Source organism: Lissotriton helveticus, chromosome 4_1 (assembly GCF_964261635.1).
Source record: "Lissotriton helveticus chromosome 4_1, aLisHel1.1, whole genome shotgun sequence".
Lineage (NCBI taxonomy): Eukaryota > Metazoa > Chordata > Amphibia > Caudata > Salamandridae > Lissotriton > Lissotriton helveticus.
The window spans coordinates 891,449,054-891,473,763 of NC_136063.1; positions in this window are offsets into that span (position 1 = coordinate 891,449,054).

Here is a 24,710-nt window from a genome sequence, read left to right on the forward strand (position 1 = left end):
TTTTGATCATGGAATATTGGACCTCAGAGTTCCTCAGCACTCTTGACGCAAAGGCAACACTGTTTTCTCTGTCTCCACAATTTTGTGTGAGGACATCGCCTAAATCCACTTGACTGGCATCTAGAGCTATACAGCAGGGCAAATCTGGGTCAAATGGGGTGAGAGCCTCACTGTTCTTCAAAGAAGACTTGAGTACATTGAACGCGCGATCACACTTCTCAGACCAATCAAATTTGACTCCTAACTTGAACATATTGCTAATGGGTCAAACAATTGAAGCATAATTAGGAATGAATCTTGAATAGTAATTAAACGTAGCATAGCAAGGACTTAACACCAGTCTATTCTTTGGGTACAGAAGCATTGGAATTGGCATCCATAAGTCCTTGTCTAGGCGTAATACCTTTGTGTGATAGTAACTGATCAAGAAATCCAATCTCTTTGCAAAGAAACGTACATTTTTTGGACTTAAGAACCATTATTTTTTTGTGTGAATGTTTAGTACTTTTCTGAGGATGGTGTCATGTGAATCATTATCTTTTGCATGAATCAGCACATCATCCTGAAAGACAGGCACCCTATCAACCTCCCTCAAAAGATTCTGCATAACTCTCTGGAATACCAACGCAGTGGAGGCATGCCCAAAAGACATTCTTCGATATCGAAAAGTTCCAAGAGGAGACACAAACACCATGAGAGAATGAGAGTCGGGGTGTAGTTCAATCTGGTGATATGCGCAAGCCAGATCCAACTTTGAGAATATTTGTGCACCTTTAACACTCGTGAACAGATCATTAATTCTAGGCAAGGGTTGGGATTAAACCCAGATCTCTTTTTTGAGAGATCTGAGGTCGACACATGCGCAATTGTCCATCACGTTTGTGGGCCACCACCAAAGGTGACAACCATAGAGATGATTCTGTTGGTTCGATGATGCCCCTGTCACACAGGTCTTTGAGTTCTTTGTTGAGGTCATCCATAATGCTAAATGGGACGCCTCTAATTTTTCGCTTGACAGGAATAACGCCATCCCTTACAATAATTTTGTGTTTGAAACATGATACATTTCCAAGTGTATTACCAAAAACAGAAGGAAATTTGGTTTTCCATTTACTTACCTCATATTCACAGGTCACTAACATAACTTGCTCCTTGGTGCCTGGTTTGAGTACCATCCAAAACAATCCCTGGTGAAACCGCCCTAGAATTTTGAGTCCCTTGACGGCAACGTAAATGTTCCCTCTGATCCTTCTATCTTTGAACACCAGAACATCTCAATGAAACCTAGTAGTTCAATTGTATGTCACTCATAGGAGACAGGAGAATGGTCAGGAGGTAATACTCCATGTCACCCCATTTTCATTGAACACTTTTTTAGTTATCATGGTAATCCTAACACCAGAGTCAACCAACAGTTGGAGTTTTGTATTCCCAACGAGTATATCAACAATGGGGTCGACATATAGAGAAGGATTACCTATTACTGGTTCATTTAACACATTACTAGAGAAAAAACCATCATGAACAACAGAAATGATTTCAAGGTCAGAGAAGTCGTCAGATTCTATAACACAAGCAATACTCTTTTTCTTAAATTTCCTCTTGAGGCACACTTTAGCATAATGACCCATTTTTTTTACTAAAGTTACACATAACATTTGTAGCCGGGCATCCACGCCCTTTCGAGTGAGGAGAGCTACCACAACGGAGACACACATTGTTAGGAATGGTAAAATCAGATTTAGGTTTGGTGGCATTGTTGCTACTACTCTTGACAGCCCTGTCAGCTACTCCAACAGCATTGACACTTTCAAGAGGTTTTTTAGTCAAGCTCTTCCAATGAAACTTGTGAAATTTCAATGCTTTTTGCAACCTTAATTGTTTCTTCGAGTGACGGGTTCCCCATAGCCAGAAGGTTCTGCCTAATATGCTAATCTTTGCATTTGCAAACAAACTGATCTCTACTAAGTTGATCAGTAAAGTTTTCGAAAATGCAAACAGAAGCCAACCTCCTAAGAACAGAAACGTAGGCATCAACATCTTCACTATCGGTTTTCTTCTTCTTAAAGAACTTGTGCCTTAGAACCATCAAACTCGTTGTTTGTCAAACGTAACTTGAGTTTGCGCACAGCTTCTTTATGACTTCATTGTCGTCTAAAGTCAGTTCTGGTAAATATTTGAAGATGGACCTGCCTTCTAAACCTAAAGAGTGAAGGAGTAGGCATTTCTTCCTTTCAGCACCGAACCTTAAAGCTCCAATGGCTCCTAACTATGTTTCGAATGCATCAAACAAGGCATCCCATTTGACAGGTGGTTCTCCTGGGGTGTCTAGGATATCTGGAGGTGGTGAAATGGCTTCCATGGTACACATGGCAGAAAACAAGTTTCAAACAGGAACAAATGAAGCGATGTTAAGTAAAAAAATGCAAATAAAGTAAACAAAATGAAGGAATAATGTGTTAACCACCCTGATCCACGTAGAAAAAGCAGTGCACAACAAAACAAAGTAGAAAGTGTGCGAATCACTGTGATCCAAACGTAGGTCAAATTATTTGAAAAACATTTGAGACACTGTGAAAAGTGTGTGAATCACTGTGATCCACAACTGACAGTAGAAAGCAGAAGGCAGGTTAATAAAATGGAAATGGTGTGTGAATCACCGCAATTTGCTATGCTGAAGTGCAAGAAGAGCTTAAAAGCAGGTCAACACTGGTAAAACGCAAACATTTGTCTGGAGAAAACAGCACATTGTTGAATAAACAGTGTGAAGCAGGAGACATGCTGAACAATGAGGATGGTTGTCCAGGCAACGCACAGAAGACTGAAAGACGTAATGTAAATAAACACATGCGCGAGTGTTCTCTCATGCGTGCATGTAAAGTCTAATGCTCATGCACCAGCGTGTGGGTATGCTCGCACAGAGCGTTCATGCTGAACAATCGTAGAAAGCTGGAAAAAGGGGACAAAAATAACCAAAATTGACCTACCAGCAAGTTGAGGGAAGCGGGACCAGGGTTGGGACCTTCGAAGCAGGTCGCAGCAGGACGGTGGAATTTCAAAGCAGGCAGCAGTTGAACAGCATGGAAACAGCTTGCCGACGGAGCCTCTATGTATTTCTTCACGGATTTCTCTTCCTGTCTCACTGCCTTTCGCTCCTGCTGTCGGGGCAGTGAAGGACAAGCAGGTAAGGTTGAGGAGGGTCCAAAACCTTATGTCCTTAGGCAGGCAAAGAGACTTGGTGAGAGGAAGTAACCGAAGATCACACAAGGGTCCAGAAGATCTACAGTGTTTAGCAACCAGACAAGTTGATAAAACACAGGCAGGTGATGATGCGTCCACCAGAAGAAAAGTGGTGCTGTTGAGGGTGGCCAGGAGAATTGGGACAAAGTGGAAGAACTCACGCTGTGGGTGCCACTGTGTAGTCCAAATCGTCGCCAGAAAATCTGTAGTGATTCACTCCGAGGCAGTCTGGTTGAAGAGTGAGTTTATTGAAAGCAAGACTACACAGCAGTAGATGAGCACCTGCACAGTACAACTAAGCAGTAGCCAGTACAGTTACAGAGTTCACTCTTTAAACTATACCATTTCTAGCATGAACCTGACACTATGACATCACAGCATCAGCAGGGGGCAAAATATTAGAATACAACACACTGAAATGCCCACTTCTAAAAGTGGCATTTCTAAAATAGTTATAATAAATCTGCGCACACCATTGCGTAGCATTTATTATGACTATTCCAAACATACCAAACTTGATCACGCTGCTCCTCTCATATCAGGAATTACCACTGAAACACTTATCAAGGAATCCCCACTGCATTCCTATGGGAGGGCAGCCTGACAGTAGTAAGAAACCAAAATGGCTGTTTGTCACTACCAGGACATGTCATACACTTAAGGTACATGTCCTACCTTGTACCTGATGGAGCGAGGTTCAGAATAAAATTTTGTTCTGACTCGCAAAGTTAAACTTCCATAATATCATAACCGTATTAATCAGTGTATGTTGAAATACTAATCAACTTAGTTTTAATATGTATTACATGACATAAGGGACTAATCTATGTGCTCTATGTTGCAATTGCAAGTACGTTGAAAATACTAATCTAACCTTGTCTATTGTCTTTGTCAGTATTAAATGCGGCTGTTTAATTAATGGCATGTGCTTATTCTGTATGCTTATGTTATGTCTTTTCGTCTTTATGTGGCATTAGCTTATGGAAGATTCTGCGGCCTAAATGAAGAATGGTAGATATAAATATGCAGCTCTATGTGCTTCAGCTTTAGCTAGGTAACATTGATTAATGGGTTAATAATTAGCAAAGGGGGTGGGTAACAGAATGAGTTTCATTACCTTAATTAATTAATGTCTTGTGTTTGTTTGAATACTAGTTATCATGAGAGAGGTCTAAGGCCTGAGGCCTGTGAAAGTGGGTGTTTGGAATCCTGTTGTGAAGAGCTGAGCACAGAGAAATGCATTAAAAAAAAATAGACTTTGCAAGACGTGCTCTGAAAGTGACAAATCCAAGGACAGGACGCGGCAAATCAGCCAAGCTAAGGAAGCAATGAACTGTTACTTAATAGAAATGTTGAATTTCCAAGGAAGCTAAACTCGCATGACTGAGAAGACAATGGTGTTTTAGAAAGCTCAACTTTGGATTGTAAAAAAGGAGATGATCTCACATGGACTGACAACTGTCAGCCAATCAGAACTTTGGATGGCAAGGAAAGGTATACATTTTAGAGAGATTAGCTAGTCAGAAAAGGTATAAAACTTGACCCCTTTGACAGGAGGGCGCCTCTCACTTTCCGATTCCTGAAGGGCGTGACATCCTGACAGACTTTTGGCGCACGTAAGGATAATAGGCCTAAATGATTTTTCCCTTACAGGTCGAGCAAAGATTAGTTAGGGAAATAGTTTGAGGGATTTGGAATCTGTTATTTTGCTTTAATTCATGCTTACTGGATCGCTTTGAAATGTCAGTCTAATTGATCATTCCTCATTAAATGCTGCTTATTTGCTAATAAAATAATGATTTATTAAAGAAAATGCTTTTCTTTGAAGAAAAAAAATGAATAAATTAGATTTTGAAACGACAAGCTGGTCTTGTTTATTCATGGTCTAGTTACCATTAGCTGATCCATTTACCTTTGTGACTTAATTAAAATGTTATTTGCATAAAAACCATGGTAAGAAATGATAAACTGCAGATGTATATAAATGTGTAAATAGTTTGTGAATAGGTTCCGATTAATTAGGTCACATGATTCACTTGCCCAAAATATGTCTCGTTAGTTTATGGGCCTTGTGAGTGATTTATAATTAATGGTGAGTATCATGATGATGGGTAGCATTGTTGAGACACTTTTTCTATAGGGGCGCTAGATCAATTCCTTGGTAGCAGAGTTACGGTTGCTAAGGTAACTGTCATGCTACATGGTAATTACATAGGATCAATGTTTAACATATGTTGAGTTTGTTCAGTTGTTATATGTAGTCGAAAGGTTTTTTCCAGCAGTGTGAAAATTCCTGGTTTTGTACCAGTACAAGAGTAGTGTAACAGGTGAAGTTGCACAGTGCATTTGTTATGTTTCAAAATAGTGGTATTGTCATATATCACTATTGTTGTTGACATACAGCACAAGTTTAGGGATTCTAGGTGTGTACGGTAAAATGCATAGTGAAGATCGTCTATGAAAATCTAGCTTTCGAGTATAGGGAGTTGGTGCCTGTTTTAAAATTCACTGTGAAAAGAGTAGTAGATTTTATCCGAGCTTGAGTGAAGGGTAAGGAAGCGTTGTCTATCTTACTGGCGAATGAGGTTTTCTTTAGTTGGTTAAAGTCCTGCCAAGATACATGTATACATGGTTAGGGATCTATTCCGTTTGAATGCGCGTAAATGATTTAGTAATATATGATCGAGTCGAACTTTGATTTGTCACTTTATGTGCATTCAGTGGGAGACAAGTTCGTTATTACCTGTTAGAAGGGTAAAGTAGACTTACTTTATTGGCGAAACTGAATATTCTGAGAAAATAGCGTTGTCTATTCCACGCAAAAGAATACTTGAGTGATTGTAAAAGCTATCACTTTATTTTAGCGAAACAGACAAATGGTTTGTTTTTCTGGAGTTACTAATTGAATTTTATTGAAAAGTTTTGTTTTAAAATAGCGCTGTAAAAATATTTTGTAAAGGAGGGGTGAGCTCTAGGAGCGAGAGATGAGAAGCTGCAGCAGCAGTGTACGTCACAGGGTCCGCGCTGTGATTGGCTAACATACGTCACAGCAAGCGCACTGATTGGCTCACGTGACTAAGACAAGCTGATAGCTGATTGGTTCTTTATGAAAGCAGTAATCCTATTGGTTGGGCAAGGTGGTGACATAGCTTAACCTGATTGGCTTGTTGGTGTGTTTCGCGCACGGATTGGTTGATTTTGCGGAACAACCAGGAAACGTTTACGATCCATTCCAAAGTTAGCGGAATTGTTTAAAAACATGGATTATTATTATATTAAGCAGAAAAATAAGCTTTCTTGGTTTCAGAAGTTGAAAAATAAATTGAAATCTGACAAGAAAATTGAAACGCGAGGTGGAAAGTTACTTCCTGCAGCTTATATGGAAGGTGAATATGGTTTTCATACTTGCCTATGGTTTGAGAATTGGATGGATTATACCAAGAATGATGGTGTTTTAGCATGGCCGGAAGATGGTTCCTTTAACATTAAGGTTATGAAAAATTTAAGAGATAAAATGATGACACTTGAACCAAAGCCTAGACCTACACACTGAATGGGAGGATGAGATGTTTGAATTGGAACGAGAGAAAAAAGGAATAACAAGAGGTACCAGATTAGACATAAATAGGGAAACTCATGAGGATAGAATGCGTCGATGGAGACGTAGCGCATGTGATGGTTTGTATCCAGCAAGAACAGGTGAGAAAATTAGTCAAAACAATGTTCGAAAGAAAAATAATAATGCTGAAAAAAGTGAATTAGAAGATTCAGCTTTAGAAGAAATTTATATTACAAATCAGAAAAAGACTCCTTATCAACCAGCCTGTACATGGTCTTCTCCGATGGTTCCTTCAGGAACTACTCCAAGTGCACATCCAAGAGAAATTAATAATGAAGCATCACCAGATTATACCCGAATAATGCAAAAACTCTTGAAAGAGTAGAAACTAGAACTAATTCCAGTATATCTGGTGAAAACAGAAATTATGTTGAAACCCCAGTTCACAGAAATGAAACCTCGAGAAATGTAATAAGAACAGAAGGATGTGAGGAAATGCCAAATACTTCAGAATATTTCCGATCAAAAGATGAATTAATACAGCAGTTAACTAAAAGCATGGAAGCAGTAACGGTACCAGTAACGATTGGTCCTATTCAACCAGTATTTGATCAAAGAGAAGTTAGACACTCAGCTCTAACTATTCCATTAGATGCAGAAATCCAAAAAGTGGCTGAAAAATTTTATTCAGATTTATCAGAAATTCACCGAGAGAAAACAATGATGCCTGACTTAACTTTTAATCAAAGCTTTTCGAATAAAACTGCATCAGGTGCAGAATCTGATTTAGGTACTCTGGAAAAGAGTGCAAATAAAATAGATTTAATGCAAACCCCACAAAGCACAGAATTTAAATTACTTGATGTTGCAAAATTGAAAGCAGACTTGGAGGAATTCAATATTGGCACACTTGGACCTGACAATTTAAAGCAATATCAGGATGATGAATTATTGTTTATTTGCAAAAGCATACAATGGAAAACGAAAACAAATTATGATCAATTAGAAGAATTAGCTGTTGAATTGGAAGTTGATTTGAGTAGACAGAAAAATTTGGGAAAAGTTACATAGTGGATTTCTCTGAAAAAGACATTGAAAGCATGAATACCACTGGAAGAATTATTCATATAAAATAATTAATTGTGTTCCTAAAAAGATTAGATGAATTAAGTAAATGGAGAGTTAAATTAACAAAGAAAAGAGAGGGAGTAAGGAGAGAAAGAGGAGAAGTAGCTGGTCAGTTTCCAATGAGAGAAATTGCTGGTGGAGGGTATGTGCATGTTCCTTGGAGTAGGCAGAATATTTTATTGTTCACCAATGATTTCCCTTGGTTGAGAGAAAAGCCTGTGGAGTGGTATCGACAGGTGGATAGATTTATCAAAGTTTCAAAAGTTCTGTGGATTGATCTTGATGGATTCTTTGACATTGTTGTCCCATCAGATCTTTGGACAGAATGTAAAATTTCTGTAAGTTGGCCCAAAGAAGAACCTCCTCTAGATAGAATAATAGGTGCTCCATCAGCAGATGTTATGGATCTCTATGAAAAGTAATTGTGTGGTTGAAAAACAAGATTTCTCCAAAGGAGGTTGATTAGGTTAAAATTGACAGAACAAATCAAGAGCCAAAAGAATCAGTACATTCATTTTATGAAAGGTTACTGTTGGTTTTTAAACAGTACAGTGGCTATGAAAAATTAAGTGAAAAGGACATGAGCCACTTCATATACAGGTTTGTTTACGGGTTAAGACCTGAAATTGGTGATATGATTAGAAACGGAATAGTTGGTTGGCAATCACTCTCAGTTGATGACATTTTGAGAAAAGCAAAATATTGTAGTGACGAGATAGATGCCAAACAGAAAAAGCTAAAGGAGAAAGCAATGTGGGCACAGGTGAAGGTAGCTGAACAGCAAATAGCAACTCTGGAAAATAAAAATGTCAATCAGAATCAAGGAAAATTTAAGGGTAATAAGCCTAGATTGATGGGTAATATTGAAGGGTTAAAACAAAAACTCCCATGTTTTAATTGCGGCGAAATTGGACACTGGAAGCGCAAATGTAAAAATCCGCCCAGAAATTTTAAAAATGCATCATTAAATCCACAGATGCAAAATGGGATAAATCTGCAGCAACAGCTACAGCAACAGCTACAGCGACAGGTAGTGAATCAGCAGGGTCAGATTCCAAAACCGCCACTTCAAAACTGTATAAATGTGCAAAGATACAATACAGAAACGGGATTCTGCGGAGGTGAACAGGTAAACAGATCGCAAAGAGTGAATGTGCAAAATGTTTCTCAACAATAGTTGTTGAATGAAAATGGAGGAAGTGATTCTGAGGATTACTTATGACGGTGCCTGAGAGAGGAGGAAGAGTGTGTGTTTGGAGCCACTATTGAGGTTGATCAGTCTGGTCCATTTGTAAATGGTAAAGTGAATGATGTAGAAATCACTTTTCTTGTGGACACAGGTGCTACCCGTTCTACTGTTAGATCAGTGGAAATAGAAAACCTGCCTCTCTCTGAGGACACCATCCAAGTAGTTGGCGTAGCTAATAAACAAATTAAAACAGATTTAACAGAATCTGTCAAAGTTTAAATTGGACAATTTAAGGACAAACATAGATTTGTAGTCTGTAATAGCAGTCCTGTAAACTTGTTAGGAAGGGACATCTTGTGTAAAATGAACTGCAAAATATATTGCTCACCGGATGGTATAGAGCTTCAAACTCAAGAGGAAGATGGGCTCTACAGGTTAACAATGTTAATGGTTGAAGCAGAGGAAAGTACATTATTTCCTACATTTGATAAAGATAATCTTCCAGAAGAATTAAAAGAAACAGTCAATGCTGAAATTTGGGATTTGACAGGAAGTAAAATGGGTTTGATGAAAAATGTTGACCCAGTTAAAATTACAGTGAAACAAGGAGTAGATTTTCCAAACATTCCTCAGTATAAAATGAAAGCAAAAACTATTGAAGGTGGTATACCTGTAATTGAAAAATTCATAAAACAAGGTGTTCTAAAAGAAATTGAGAGTAGCCCATGTAATTCACCGATTATGGGTATTAAGAAGCCAAATGGAACTTACAGGATTGTTCAAGACCTGAGAAAGGTTAATCAGATAGTTGTTCCATGTTGCCCAGTTGTTCCAAACTCAGCGGTAATTCTTTATCAGATACCGCATGATGCAGAATGGTATACAGTCATACACCTCTGCAATGCATTCTTTACAGTTCCATTGCATTCAGAAAGCCAGCAAATTTTTGCGTTTAGGTTCCAGGATCGCATCTTAGCATGGTGTCGTATCCCACAAGGGTATACAGAGAGTCCATCTATTTTTAATCAGTTGTTAAAGAAATCCTTGGAGAATCTAGATTAGGCTGGAAAATCAACATTAGTCCAATACATAGATGACCTCCTTGTGGCTGCAAAAACAAGAGATAACTGTGTGACAGATACCATTACTCTTTTGAATCATCTGGCAGATGAGGGACATAAAGAGTCTCCTGCAAAATTATAGTTTTGCAAACAAGAAGTTAAATATCTTGGTCACAGAATTGCAAAAGGAATCAGGCAAGTGACAATTAAAAGAATTAAAATGATTCAGGGAATGCAACCTCCAAAGACACAGAGACAGATCAGAATGTTTCTTGGAATGGTTGGTTATTGTCGTCAATGGATTAGTGGATTTTCAGTGATTGCAAAACAACTTCAGAGACTGACAAAAGCAGACATAAAAGACCCGATTACTCTAACAGAAACTAAGTTAGAAGCTTTTGAGCAGTTAAAAAGAAGTTTATGTGAAGCACCAGCATTGGGTATGCCAGATTACGAGAAAGGATTTGAGCTGTATTGCAGTGAAAGGGAAGGATGTGCATTGTCAGTTCTAATTCAGAGACATGGAAAACTGAGAAAGCCAATAGCCTATTTCTCAGCAGTTCTTGATCCAGTTGCAAAAGCATTACCTGGCTGCTTAAAAGCAGTGGCTGCAACAAGTATAAGCCTTGAACAGAGCGAAGAAAATATAATGGGATTAACTGTAAAAGTTTATGTACCTCATTCAGTTGAGATTTTTCTTACCAGAAGCAAAACACAGCATTTGACAAGTAACAGATAACCAAATATGAGAAGGTAATTCTGGGATCAGATAATGTCTCAATAGCAAGGTGTGTGAATTTAAATCCTTCCACATTATTGCCTGATGGTACAATTACAGAAATCAGAAATGAGAATGACATTGATCATGAATGTCTGGATGTTTTAGAATATTGCACCAAACCCAGGCAGGACATTACAGATGTTCCATTAACTGAATCAGATTTTGTTTACTTTGTTGATGGTTCATGCCTAAGAACAGATGAAGGTGTTCTGAGAGCAGCATATTCTGTCTGTACAGTTGCAGATGTAGTTGAGGCCTCTTGTCTCAAAGGAATTTGTTCAGCTCAAGTAGCAGAATTGATTACTTTGATTCGTGCATGTGAAAGAGCTAAAGGGTTAAGGATTACCATAGTGACTGATAGTCAGTATGGATATGCGTAGTTCATGACTATGGCCAGCTCTGGTCTCAAAGAGGTTATTTAACTTCTGCGGGAACTCCGATCAGGAATGCAAAATTGATCAAAAGATTGATCGATGGCATTCAGCTACCAGAGAAAATTGCTGTCGTGAAATGTACAGCACATAAAAGGGGCAATGATTATATAACTAAAGGAAATGTCTATGCAGATGAAATTGCCAGGTATTGTGCAATGAACAATTTTTCAATCAATCGGGAAAAAGACAATGAACATGTTTTGAATTCACTTATGCTAATATCTGTAGTTGAGACATGGCAAGGAGTTAAAGATTTACAAGATGAGGCAGATGATGAGGAAAAAGATACATGGTTAAAAGCAGGTTGCAGACAGCGGGAAGAAGATGAGATTTGGGTATACAAAGATGACAAACCAGTTTTGCCTAATAGCATGATTGCTGACATGGCTCGAATGTATCATGGTCCAGGACATATTGGAAGAGACTCAATGATTAGATTGTTTAGACAGACATGGTAAAACCCAAAATTCAGACTAATTGCAGAATCTTTTTGTCAGAGATGTTTGATCTGCCAGCAGATCAACCCAAACAGAAAAACAGTTGTGAGCATGGGAACCATAGGACGGGAAGGTGGTCCTTTTACTAGGTTGCAAATGGATTTCATTGACATGCCACCCCATAACAGGTTGAGATATGTCTTAGTGATAGTCTGTTTGTTTTCAAGATGGGTGGAAGCGTTCCCAACACGTCACAATGATTCAGTTACTGTTGCAAAATTGCTTTTAAGGGAGATCATACCTAGGTACGTTTTTCCAGTGACGGTTGAAACTGATCGTGGCACACATTTTGAAAACAGACTATTGCAAATGATTTGTGAAGCATTAAATATAAAACAAAAGCTACATTGTGCCTACAGACCAGAAGCATCAGGTGTTGTTGAGCAAATAAATGGTACAATCAAGAATAGAATAGCTAAAATGTGTCTAGCTACAGGAGTAAAGTGGACTGATGCATTTCCACTTGTTTTGATGTCTTTGAGAAGTACTCCTGATAAATAGACAGGTCTGAGTCCTCATGATATTGTCATGGGTAGACTCATGAGACAAGCATTTGTACCAGTTGGGAAATTAATGAGTATAAATGATAGCGTCATTTTGGAATACTGTAGGAACCTTTCTGACGTCGTGACTTCTGTGTTCCATCAGGTGGGAACTGAAGTGATAACAAGAGAGAAGGAAAAAGCTCATGATCTGTTACCAGAGGACTGGGTGAGGACAATAATACACCAGAGAAGAAATTGTCTAGTACCCAGGTGGCAGAAAGCAAGACAAGTGATTCTTGTCACAACAAATGCAGTAAAATGCAGAGGATTGAAGAGGTGGATTCACGCTAGTCACACCATTCGTGTGCCAACACCTGAAAATCCTGACAAAGGTGACACCACAACTGATTCAGATTCTGAAGAAGAACCTGAAAGGAATCCAGATCCTGAAGATCAACAAGAAGGTCGACATCTGGAGAATTCAACTGTGAATGAGGCATTGAATGAAAATACTGAAGAAATCGTGATACTAGACTCAGAAGATGAAGAAAATCTGCTAGAAAAAGAAGCAGAAGAAGAGTCTGATCAAGTGGAGATTCAAAATCAGGAGAGTATTGAAAAGCAGATTGGAAGCTCTGAAGGCAGGAACAGAAGTCCTGAAACTGGGAAATTGGAAGTTATTGCAGAAGAAGAAGAAAACGAAGTTCCGAGGACCAGCTATAAGGATGATGTTCCTAACAGAGTGAAACTGCCGAGTAAAGAAGAACCTAGATTTAGAATTGAAATCTCTGAAACGGAAACAGATGAAAGTGATGAAGATTCTGAAATAAGAAATTTTAGAAAAAGAGCTTGGAGAGCAGAGTGTAACAAATCTGAACCAAAGAAGAAATTACCAAGAAAAGGTGATAATTGGCCTAATGAAAATGAGGGCCTAAAATTTAAATTGGTGAACAGATCAAAAGAGCAAATTAACGAAATATCAAGTCAAAAAGGAGACAGATAAGAAAATTCAAACAGGGAAAAAGATTGAAGTAATTAGCAGTAGGGCAAAACGAGTTGTACAACCTAACCAGAAGTACAAGTCCCCTGAGTGGACCTACATTACTATCCCACCAGTAGTGGAGGTAAATAGCAGTAGTCAGGAAGATTTAAATGATACACATGATAATGACTGATTTTGTTTCAATTTAAAGTTGTAATCTATTTTTGGCATAAGGCTGAAGAAATTGTGTTAGGTGACACAAGGTCGAAGAAATTGTGTTAGTTGGAAATACACATTGATGTAAGACGTAAGGTCGAAGAAAAACTGTTAGAAAGTAGGGTTTTCTTAAAAAAAAAGTAAAACAGGGGGGTAGTAGTTTAGTAATTTTTAAATTTTTGATTTTTTTGTAAGGCTCTTGTTAAAGAGTAAAGATGCCTACTACTAACAGAAATTCAAGATGTTCAATTCTAAGAAAATGTTGCAAAATGTCTTCTATTTGTGTGATCCTAATAGTGTTGGTCTGGCTAATTTTAGCTGTCATTTTCCCTTTTGGAATTGACAAGGAAATGTACAAAACTAACATGACAAGCAAAGTTATGGCTAAACAAGATAATCAAGGTACAGCAAGCAATACTAACAGAGTTATTGATCATAAACCAGAGATCCACCAAGATAGATCTATTGGTGATTTTTCTAGTAATACTTTTTCAAGACTTTTATCTGAATATGTTAGGGTCATGGATGTTAAAGACTGCTACATTTGTGTGAAATTACCTGCTTCTGTTTCTGAGGGGGTGACATATAACATGCTTCCCTTACTTATGGCATTACTTTGCAGCGTAATAGCTAGTCTGTTTTATCAAACAGGTCGTTTAGAGTACTATTATTCTAATTACGATGAGATTTTTGCAAATTTAAGGGTTGACAAAAGCTTGAATAAGCATAAACAAGCTAAACAGATGAGTGAATTTTTCATATTGACAAATGAACTAACATATGAATATGCTTTTAGAAACAATTTAACTTGTAAATTGAGAACTGAAGAGAAGTCTTTCTTGAACTTAGTTGAAGAGAGAAGAGCAATTTATAGAAGAAATGAAGTGCTGATACAAACCAAATCTAAGTTTTGGCAAATTGAGGATGTAAAGCTTAATGGTAGATCATCAGAAAATGTTGCTATTCACATAGATAAACCTGTTAGTGGCAAGCTTTGTATTCGAAGAGACAATACTCTATTTGACAATTATTTTGTGGGTGCCAGTCAATGCGAAGACACTTATCAGATATTGGGTGGATGGGGATTTAAAGGTGATAAAGATACAATTTTTCCTGGAATTTATTTTGTGTGTGGAGATAAGGCCTAGTATAATCTCCCAGATCACTGGTATGGCACTTGCTATATCGGTTTAGTTTTCCCAAAGATTTTTCATGTAGATAGAAATGAAAAAGGTTCATTTGAAATTAGCAATCATCTGAGTAGATTCAAAAGAGAAGGTTTTTCAGAAATTTTGGGAGATATTTTTGGTGCAGTAATACCTTTTGTAGGTATAACTCTGAATGCAGTTAAAATCAGAAAATTGTCCACAATTGTTGACAAATTGTCTACTGATACAGCTGGTGGTTTTCAGCTAGTGGATATTGAAATTATTGCTATGAGAACCATGGTTATGCAGAATCGTCTTGCCCGCGACATTCTGCTAGCAAAAGAGGGAGGAGTTTGTGGAATATTACATGTCCAGCATTGCTGCACATATATTCCTGATAAGAGCCAGAATATTGAGATGTACATTAAAAACGTTACAGAGCTTCATTCAGAAATTGTTCCTTTAGAAGATGAAGATTTTTCAGAACGCTTGAGCAGAAGATTTGCAGCAATCAAAACCTGGTTCCAAGAGATTGACAGTACAATTTTAGGCAAAATACTGACTCCTTTATTAGTTATAGTTTTTGTGATACTTTTGTTGAAAATTAGTTGTATGCTACACAAAAGAAAGAAATATTTAAGGGAAAAGAAGAGGATTTATAAGCTCAGAAAGGAACAAGATAAAGAAATAGAATTAGAGGAGTTTCGTAGATCACAGTATGAGAGTTACAAGCAGACAGCAGAATCGAAACTTTAGAAACACTAATACAGTGTAAAACAAAACATGTTCAAGGGTTTAAATTTTTGCTAAAAATTTTGGGTGTAGTTTGGTGATTTTGAAATCACCAGATGAGGGAGTTGATGGAGCGAGGTTCAGAATAAAATGTTGTTCTGACTCGCAAAGTTAAACTTCCATAATATCATAACCGTATTAATCAGTGTATGTTGAAATACTAATCAACTTAGTTTTAATATGCATTACATGACATAAGGGACTAATCTATGTGCTCTATGTTGCAATTGCAAGTACGTTGAAAATAATAATCTAACCTTGTCTATTGTCTTTGTCAGTATTAAATGCGGCTGTTTAATTAATGGCATGTGCTTATTCTGTATGCTTATGTTATGTCTTTTCATATTTATGTGGCATTAGCTTATGGAAGATTCTGCGGCCTAAATGAAGAATGGTAGATATAAATATGCAGCTCTATGTGCTTCAGCTTTAGCTAGGTAACATTGATTAATGGGTTAATAATTAGCAAAGGGGGTGGGTAACAGAATGAGTTTCATTACCTTAATTAATTAATGTCTTGTGTTTGTTTGAATACTAGTTATCATGAGAGAGATCTAAGGCCTGAGGCCTGTGAAAGTGGGTGTTTGGAATCCTGTCGTGAAGAGCTGAGCACAGAGAAATGCATAAAAAAAAAATTGACTTTGCAAGACGTGCTCTGAAAGTGACAAATACAAGGACAGGATGCGGCAAATCAGCCAAGCTAAGGAAGCAATGAACTGTTACTTAATAGAAATGTTGCATTTCCGAGGAAGCTAATCTCGCATGACTGAGAAGACAATGGTGTTTTAGAAAGCTCAACTTTGGATTGTAAAAAAGGAGATGATCTCACATGGACTGACAACTGTCAGCCAATCAGAACTTTGGATGGCAAGGAAAGTTATACATTCTAGAGAGATTAGCTAGTCAGAAAAGGTATAAAACTTGACCCCTTTGACAGGAGGGCGCCTCTCACTTTCCGATTCCTGAAGGGCGTGACGTGCTGACGGACTTTTGGCGCACATAAGGATAATAGGCCTAAATGATTTTTCCCTTACAGGTCGAGCAAAGATTAGTTAGGGAAATAGTTTGAGGGATTTGGAATCTGTAATTTTGCTTTAATTCATGCTTACTGGATCACTTTGAAATGTCAGTCTAATTGATCATTCCTCATTAAATGCTGCCTATTTGCTAATAAAATAATGATTTATTAAAGAAAATGCTTTTCTTTGAAGAATAAAATGAATAAATTAGATTTTGAAAGGACAAGCTGGTCTTGTTTATTCATGGTCTAGTTACCATTAGCTGACTCATTTACCTTTGTGACTTAATTAAAATGTTATTTGCATAAAAACCATTGTAAGAAATGATAAACTGCAGATGTATATAAATGTGTAAATAGTTTGTGAATAGGTTCCGATTAATTAGGTCACATGATTCAGTTGCCCAAAATATGTCTTGTTAGTTTATGGGCCTTGTGAATGATTTATGATTAATGGTGAGTATCATGATGATGGGTAGCATTGTTGAGACACTTTTTCTATAGGGGTGCTGGATCACACCCTTCCCATAGGGCTAGCTAGGGTCTACCTTAGGGGTGACTGGCATGTAGTAAAAAGGGGGGGGGGTCACAGACATGGCACACACTTTAGGTGCCACATCACAGCGGCAGTAACACTGAGCGCAGAGGCCCTGCAATGGCAGAGGCCTGGGATAGGTTTGAAAGACTACTTCGGTGGGTGGCGCAATCAGCTCTGCAAGCCCACCAGTAGCATTTAATTGTCTAGCCCTGGAGTTATGAGATACCACTTTACAAGGGACTGACAGGTTAATTAAATAGGAAAAATAGCTGTAGACCAATCCTACCATATTTAACACAGAGAGCACACGCACTTTACACTAGACACTAGACAGTAGTGCTAAAAGGCCCAGAGTCCTAAAACCACCAACATCAAAAGGCTAGGAGAAAGGCAAAAAGTTTAGGGATGACTCTGCAAAAAGAGCCAAGCCCAACAGTTAAATTTAAAAAACAGCCCATACGTTTCACGCAGATGGACTTTGCACACTGTCCTGTTTTTACAAAGTAGTTTGACAAAGAGCATTGCATCAACAAAGCACATTCAGTTATGTTTCTGAAGGTCTTTTCGAGCACTGTGTTGTTATATAATGTAGCACACATGAATTTATGAGATGCTTTGTACTACCTTATACAGCAGCTGCAGACCCGCAACAGTAGAACCTGTAATCAGACAGCGTCGGGATCCCAGGGCCAAAAGGTGCAGCAGCATGGCATAATTAATAAACTGCACTTAACAAAGTGTGAGCTTTTCTCAAAATGAGGTCCCTCTGATGCTAATATAACATGGAAAAGATACCATTTCCTTAAAAAGGGAAGGATAAAGATGACTTTTGAAGTATCTTTTGGTGCACACTCAAAGCCTCTTACTGCGCAACAAGTAAAGAGTGGCTGGGCAAGGGCGCAGGCGTGCATTTTAGGGGGAACACTGGTGCCAACTCAATTGTTTCTCTGATATGGTCAGAAGGGTGATTGAGGCACTATATCTATTTAGACTCCGGCTCATGGATACTGAAGTAGTGCGATGCTGACGTTCCATGGTACCAAGCATAGTGTTGTTCTAGAACAGAATCCCTGCAACAATGGATGGCACTACGTGTGCTGTCGCCCACATATGAAATTTAGCTTTGCAGTCCATTGATAAACTGTCCTGCTCCATCTGCTACAGAAAGGTAACTATGGCAATGAGGATTAGCCAATTCTGCCTTGTTTAATGGGTCGTAGCACATGCACTGGGTACTGAACAACAGGGCCCCAGTGTGCCGGGCTAAAACATTACCAAGACCAGTCAGCAAAAAATAGTGGGAATCACCCAAATAGGGAGATTTGTATTACAAGTTGATAGAGTGAAATTATGTGAGCTCAGTGCATAAAAAGTCAGAGAGCAGAAGCTGAATCAAGAGTAAGGCGGGGAACAGCCTCACTTGTTGCAGTGAAATTTAAGTGGTGTGTAAAAAACATAAGGGTGTTTGCTGGAATCTATGTAATTGTTTAAGAATACACATTATTGTGTTTTTGTGTGAATATTTGTGCACATTTATTTGCATGCTGTATGTGCGAGTCATTATGTCTCTCCTTGATAGACAGCATCTCTCCCTTGCCCACAACAAATGCACCCATTATAAGGGGTCATCTTTGGTACATGTATGTCCATCTATGGTATAATAATGGACATTCCAGAAATATTTTGGGCATTCTCAGACTAATAGTGTCACAATAACAGCAGTCCTTGGCATATTATGAGCATTCTCACCCTAATAGTAGTGGGCACAATAATGTCTACCACTGGAATAATCACCAGGTCTGATATTGTTTGGGTATCATTGGCATTATGGTGTCTATGACTGACACAACTGTAGCCCTGATATAATGGAAGACTCCTTGAGATATTGCTAATATCCTTTGAATTGTGGTGAGCTTCACTGGCATGTGATGATATCACCTGAACAAGTGGGAAAGATTTCTCATGTGAGGCTTTTGTACAAAGGATAATAATGAACTAATTTTGGGGACCATGGTGCAGATGTATCAAGATACCTATTTGCGATTCTCAAATAGCGATTTTTTGAGATTCGCTATTTGAGAATCGCAAATGGTATGTATAAAAAAACGCAATTTTTTAGCGATTTCTTGATATTCCTTAATTCATTTCTGTGGGCCAGGAGGCCCATAGGAAGGAATGGGAAGTTATTCTCAATTTGCGATTCGCAATTTGCTAATCGCAAATTGAGAATAATTTCAAGGGATCAAGGGTGTCTTAAGGACACCCTGCTGCACCCCTGAAAGTTACATGTGTGTGCATATGGTGCACATACATGCCCTAAGGGCATGTATGTGCACCACATGGCACCTTTACAAATGCCAAAAAGTGCATTTGTTAAAGAAATCGCAAATTACCACCAACCACAAGTGCTTCATACATAGTATTTAAAGAATCGCAATTTGCGATTCCTTAAATGCTGACCCAAAATTAAGGAATTGCAAATTTTGCGATTCCTTAATTTGGGGATGCAATTTCCATGACACATTGCATTTTCCGTTTTTTTTCTCGCAAACGCTGCTTTTTTGCGAATCACAGCGTTTGCGAGAAAAAAAACGGATGATACATCTGGCCACATGTGTTTACTAAAAATAACAACTGTTAATTTTAGACAAGACATGTTTTTCTTTGTGGAATTGAGTTTGTTTAACAAGAATTGAAAAGGTTTATTTGGCAGAAAACCAGTGTATTTTCGGAAACTGATTTGTGAATGTTTGAAGACAAAATGATAGCATGTCATTTCATGAGTCGTAAAGAGTCATTTAATACTAATGACGTTTTTCACAGTTGGTCTGTTGTTAATCACTTCTTATGCACTGGAATAACTACTAGTAAGCATGCTTGAGGTCGTCACTATTGTAAGTGTTTCATATCTGGTCACTATTGTATCAGTGATCACATTTGTTAGTAGCTTGGTATGACTTTTCCATTGATCAGAAGTAAATATAATTTGGTAAAAGTTGTAAACCCCACTCTAATTCATACCATTCATTTTACATGAAAGAACCATTTTAACACAGGCACAATATCATTGTTTTTGTGCAATTAGGCTGGATCAGTACATTCTTTTGCATTACCCTCTCAATTCACAAATCCAAGAGATATAACATGGGAGGTTGCACCTTTGAGGTGATCCTGGATTGAATTAGAATAATAAAATATATTTAATTTTATCATTTGTCTATCTATATACTGTATTATTACTCCTTTATATCCCATACTCACCCCATAAACAAAATTCTTTGTTTTATCAAATTGCGACTTTTAAGTGATAGGAAAAACATTCTAACAAGTTACACCTTAATATGAGAAATGTTGCCACCCACTTGGGGTTTTGTTTCTCCACATCAATAATGTAAGTAATTACATTCATTATATATACCCACACAGCTTTTGTAACTGCATCTTAATGAAAGGAAATGCCTTTTATCTAAAGGTCCTGTATGTGGATCCTCAATGCACAAAGTTTAGTGTAAAAGTCCTGCATCTAGAATTCAAACTCTGCAGCATGAAGTGGTGGTAAAAGGGTCCTTCATGTATCAGGATTTTTGGCACCCACCAGACCATGCCAAGCTATTCTGTCATTGTTGGAAGATGGCCCTCTCTAAAGGGTCCCCCAAAACATTTGCCTTCCTTGTCCTGTTTTTGCTGAATTCTTTTTGTTGGATTTAGGACTCTGATCACTTTATCACTAATAGGTGTTCCAGGGACCTCATGATGATGCTTATTATCGAAACTGCTGGAGAAGTATTGGCTACCCTCCTCAAAGAAATAGCTGAGATCAAAGAAACGCTCAAGAAAAACAATGCTGTTAAGGATGCTAAGGAAAAACTAGAGGAGATCAATCTGGAGTTGAACTCTTTTAGTGATTATCTTATAAAGAAGAAAATAGATAAATTAAGAAAAGATGTCTGATACTTTCCCAAAGAAAAAGTGTACCCCTACCTGGGCACCCAATATTATAGCCCCACTAGCGACCAGTCACAGCAAGGAGATTTCCAACAATGGACTAATCAAAGAATACTTACTTGTTCCGACACGTCCGAATCTGACAGTAAAGGAGGACCTAGTTCCTTTGAGGGATATGGCAACAGAGGAGCTCCCTTTGAGGGCCCTGTAAGAAAAAACTGTTTTTTAGGTAATCGCCGTGGAACCACACAAGTCAGGTTCAGGACTCAGGAGAGAGGACGCTATCAGCCAACAGAGAACACCCCTCAGTATCTACAAACGAGGAGGAATCAACACTGGAGGGAGTAACTTCATTTGCCCATACTGACCCTATCCCCATTTTTAATTTGTTCAAAAGAATCTTGGACGAATCAGCTATGAAGCTTATCCTTTGTACCCAGCACCAATCTTAATTTGTTTGAGCTCAATAAAGACATTCAATCATTCTTTCGCATTATTAAATTGAAGTAATTCTTTGCCAACCAGGAAAATACTGTTTCCAGTAATAGGACAGGGCTCCATCCTACTTCCATACTCACACCCACATTGGAACAAGTAGGCCCGGTTCTTTATTGGGTTCCAAAAACACACACAGACACCCGCAAACCTCAATTTAGGCCGATTTTAACCACCATAGGCTCACTCACGGTGCCTCTGTCCAAATATGTGGACGTTTTTCTGTTTCCATTGGTCTTGGAACTTCCTGCCTACATAAGAGACACAGGACAGCTCATCAGAAAAATAGAGGGTATCAATTTGGACCAGCTCACAGACATGCTGTCTCAATGGACATTGAGGCTTTAAATACTAACATCCCCTAGTGAGGGGCGTTAGAGACGGTGAAAAATACCCTAGAAAGAAACAATGGCCAAGAAGACAATTTGTTCATCCTTGAATGCCTGGCCATGGTCCTACCGGAAAATTATTTGAGTTTGACAAAGCTATATACAAGCAAGTGCAAGAAATCATCCTGGGCGCCGCATGTGCCCCCAATGTGCCTAACACCTACAAGGGTTTATTTTATATCGGATTTATCTACAAGAATTTTGTTAGTAATTATCTACACACATTTTGCCTATTTTTGTAATACTGCCTATATACATTGGCCATATGTATTTGCTCACCTTTACAATGGAATGTCTCTCTCAGGTGCCATAATATTTTCAATATTTCTGCCCTTAAATTTTCAGTCTAGCCTGTTGTATTCTGGCCAAACCCAATTGGGCAATTTTTACAGGCACCCCTCTCAATACATTATGCCAATGCGTAATTTGGCCATTATATGCGTGTTTGTTGACTTCTCAGGTGGATATTGCATTTTATTCAGGGCCTTATGTGTAGTAATCACTTCTATTTCTTCAATGACATATGTGATGTCATTGTCATGACAATGAAATGTACATGTTTGAATGTCAGGAACTTGTCAGTTACTGGGTGCTGGGGAGGTTAACAGTCAATAAACATAAAGTCTCTTCACTTACCTGCCTCAGCGTGATCACTTCAATTTGGCAACGAGGATGGGTGACTGTTAAGTACCTCCACCCACGTGTGTAGCTCCTGTTCCTGTTTTGCCTGTCCAGTTATCCAGTTCTCTAGACGCTCCAATTTTCTGCGAGCTGCTCTTCTCTCTGCTCATCCTGATACACTGCTACACCGATGGGATCTCGGTGTTTGATGAGGGAATTTGGTGATCTGCGAAGTGCAGGCGCGTTTCTGTAATCATGCACACTGTGATTCCATCAGCTGCGGGAAGACTCTATGTAACCATGGATTATACCATGTTCCCATCTGGAGTGGTTGGTGGCATCTAGCAGCATTTGTCTGTGTCGGCATCTGACTCTCGGCAGTCCGGTTGTGGTCTTTGAGTCTGGCGGTATTTGAGGGTGAGAGTTTCTGAGTCCTTGTGAATCCCTGCGACCTCCCTCTGTCCTGTTGGTGTGGATAAGCACGGAGATCTGTTCGCCTTCACATCTACCACCTTCTGATGACGTGATAGAACATGCAGGGAGAGCCAGAGAAAACAAGTCTATGTCACTGGGCTGTGCGCTGGTACCTGTGTGCAAGCGTGCATTTCACGTCTTCGCAAGACTTGACATTCTACGAGCGTGCATTAATTCTCTGTAGCATTGCGTTTCAAAGTCACACATGCGCTTCATGGAGTAAATACTTAATAAATGGAAGAGGAGGAGCGTTTGTTGGGTGATGAGGCAATGAGGCAGTAAGTCAGTTGTTTATGAAGCGGTGAAGCCGTTGGAGCGGTTCTTCAAGGAGCAGTGAGGAAACTATTCGGATACTGAAACGGTGAAGTGTTTATTTAAGTACATTGGCTATCATTTGTTGTGTGTCACGTGTACTGCAAGCAAGTAAGCAGGAAGGTGCTTATCATAAAGTGATAAGTGAACTGCATCTTAATGAAAGGAAATGCACGCTGGAGCAGTGAGAATGTGGTGGTGGAATTCAGGGACTCTCAGGTTTCGTGCACGTGGTTATCGTTCCAACATATTGGATCAAGCCTTATCTAAAGTCAACAGCAGGACCAGGGAGGAATTACTTCAGCCGACATCCTCTAATGCTGCCACTTACCTATGGGGGCCGGTGCAGCTGGATTTTCGTCATTTTCGTCATCTTGCTGGCAGACTGCGGGGGATGGCTTTGCTCCGTGTTGGGCTCCGCGCAGCAAGTTCCCTGCACTTGGACCGGTCTCTCCCCACCGCCGCTAGCCTCCTGACATCTGGCACGGCCGCAGAGTGGGGGGGACTACAGGTCCCAGCAGCACTTGCGCCAGGAAGCCGCTGACGCCCTGCCCGCGCCCGGAGGCGCTCATAACCAGCAGGGACCCTTGACAGAGCGGGGGGCATCATCTAACGCTGCCACTTACCTACGGGGGCCGGTGCAGCTGGATTTTCGTCATTTTCGTCATCTTGCTGGCAGACTGCGGGGATTGCTTTGCTCCGTGTTGGGCTCCGTGCAGCAAGTTCCCTGCACTTGGACCGGTCTCTCCCCGCCACCGCTAGCCTCCTGACATCTGGCGCGGCCGCAGAGTGGGGGGGACTACAGGTCCCAGCAGCACTTGCGGCAGGAAGCCGCCGACGCCCTGTCCGCGCCCGGAGGCGCTCATAACCAGCGGGGGCCCTCGCATCGTGGGACGCGCGCGGGCGTCGCCGGGAGAAGCCCGGGACACGGGCGGGGCCGTCTGTGGCCGTCCGGGGACGACAAGGGACGGGACGGGCCTATCCCCTAAGACTCTACTATGGGTAAGCGCAAACATCTATGTAATGGAGGCCAAGAAAGTAATAAAGCTAAGATTCCACGTAAAGCAGACACTATAATATCTTATCTAACCTCAGCTGTGGGAATGATTTCTAAGGAAATTGCGAATGCCGAAAAAGAACTTGGCTTAACTGCGCCACCAATGGGAGAGGGGGGTGACATCCAGGACTGGGTGCCACAGGAGTCCGTAGTCGCTCAACCCCTTATACACCTGAATTTTGATCAGGGACCAAGTACTGCAGTGATGGGCCCTGAGGATCCAAATAAAGGCCAACAGGTTCCCTCGTTACCTCAGGACAATACCTTGATCGCCCCTTCTAAATCGTGTAAGGGAGATATGTTACCGAAGAAATGTAACAAAAAGACTAAGCATACTGATACTCTTACT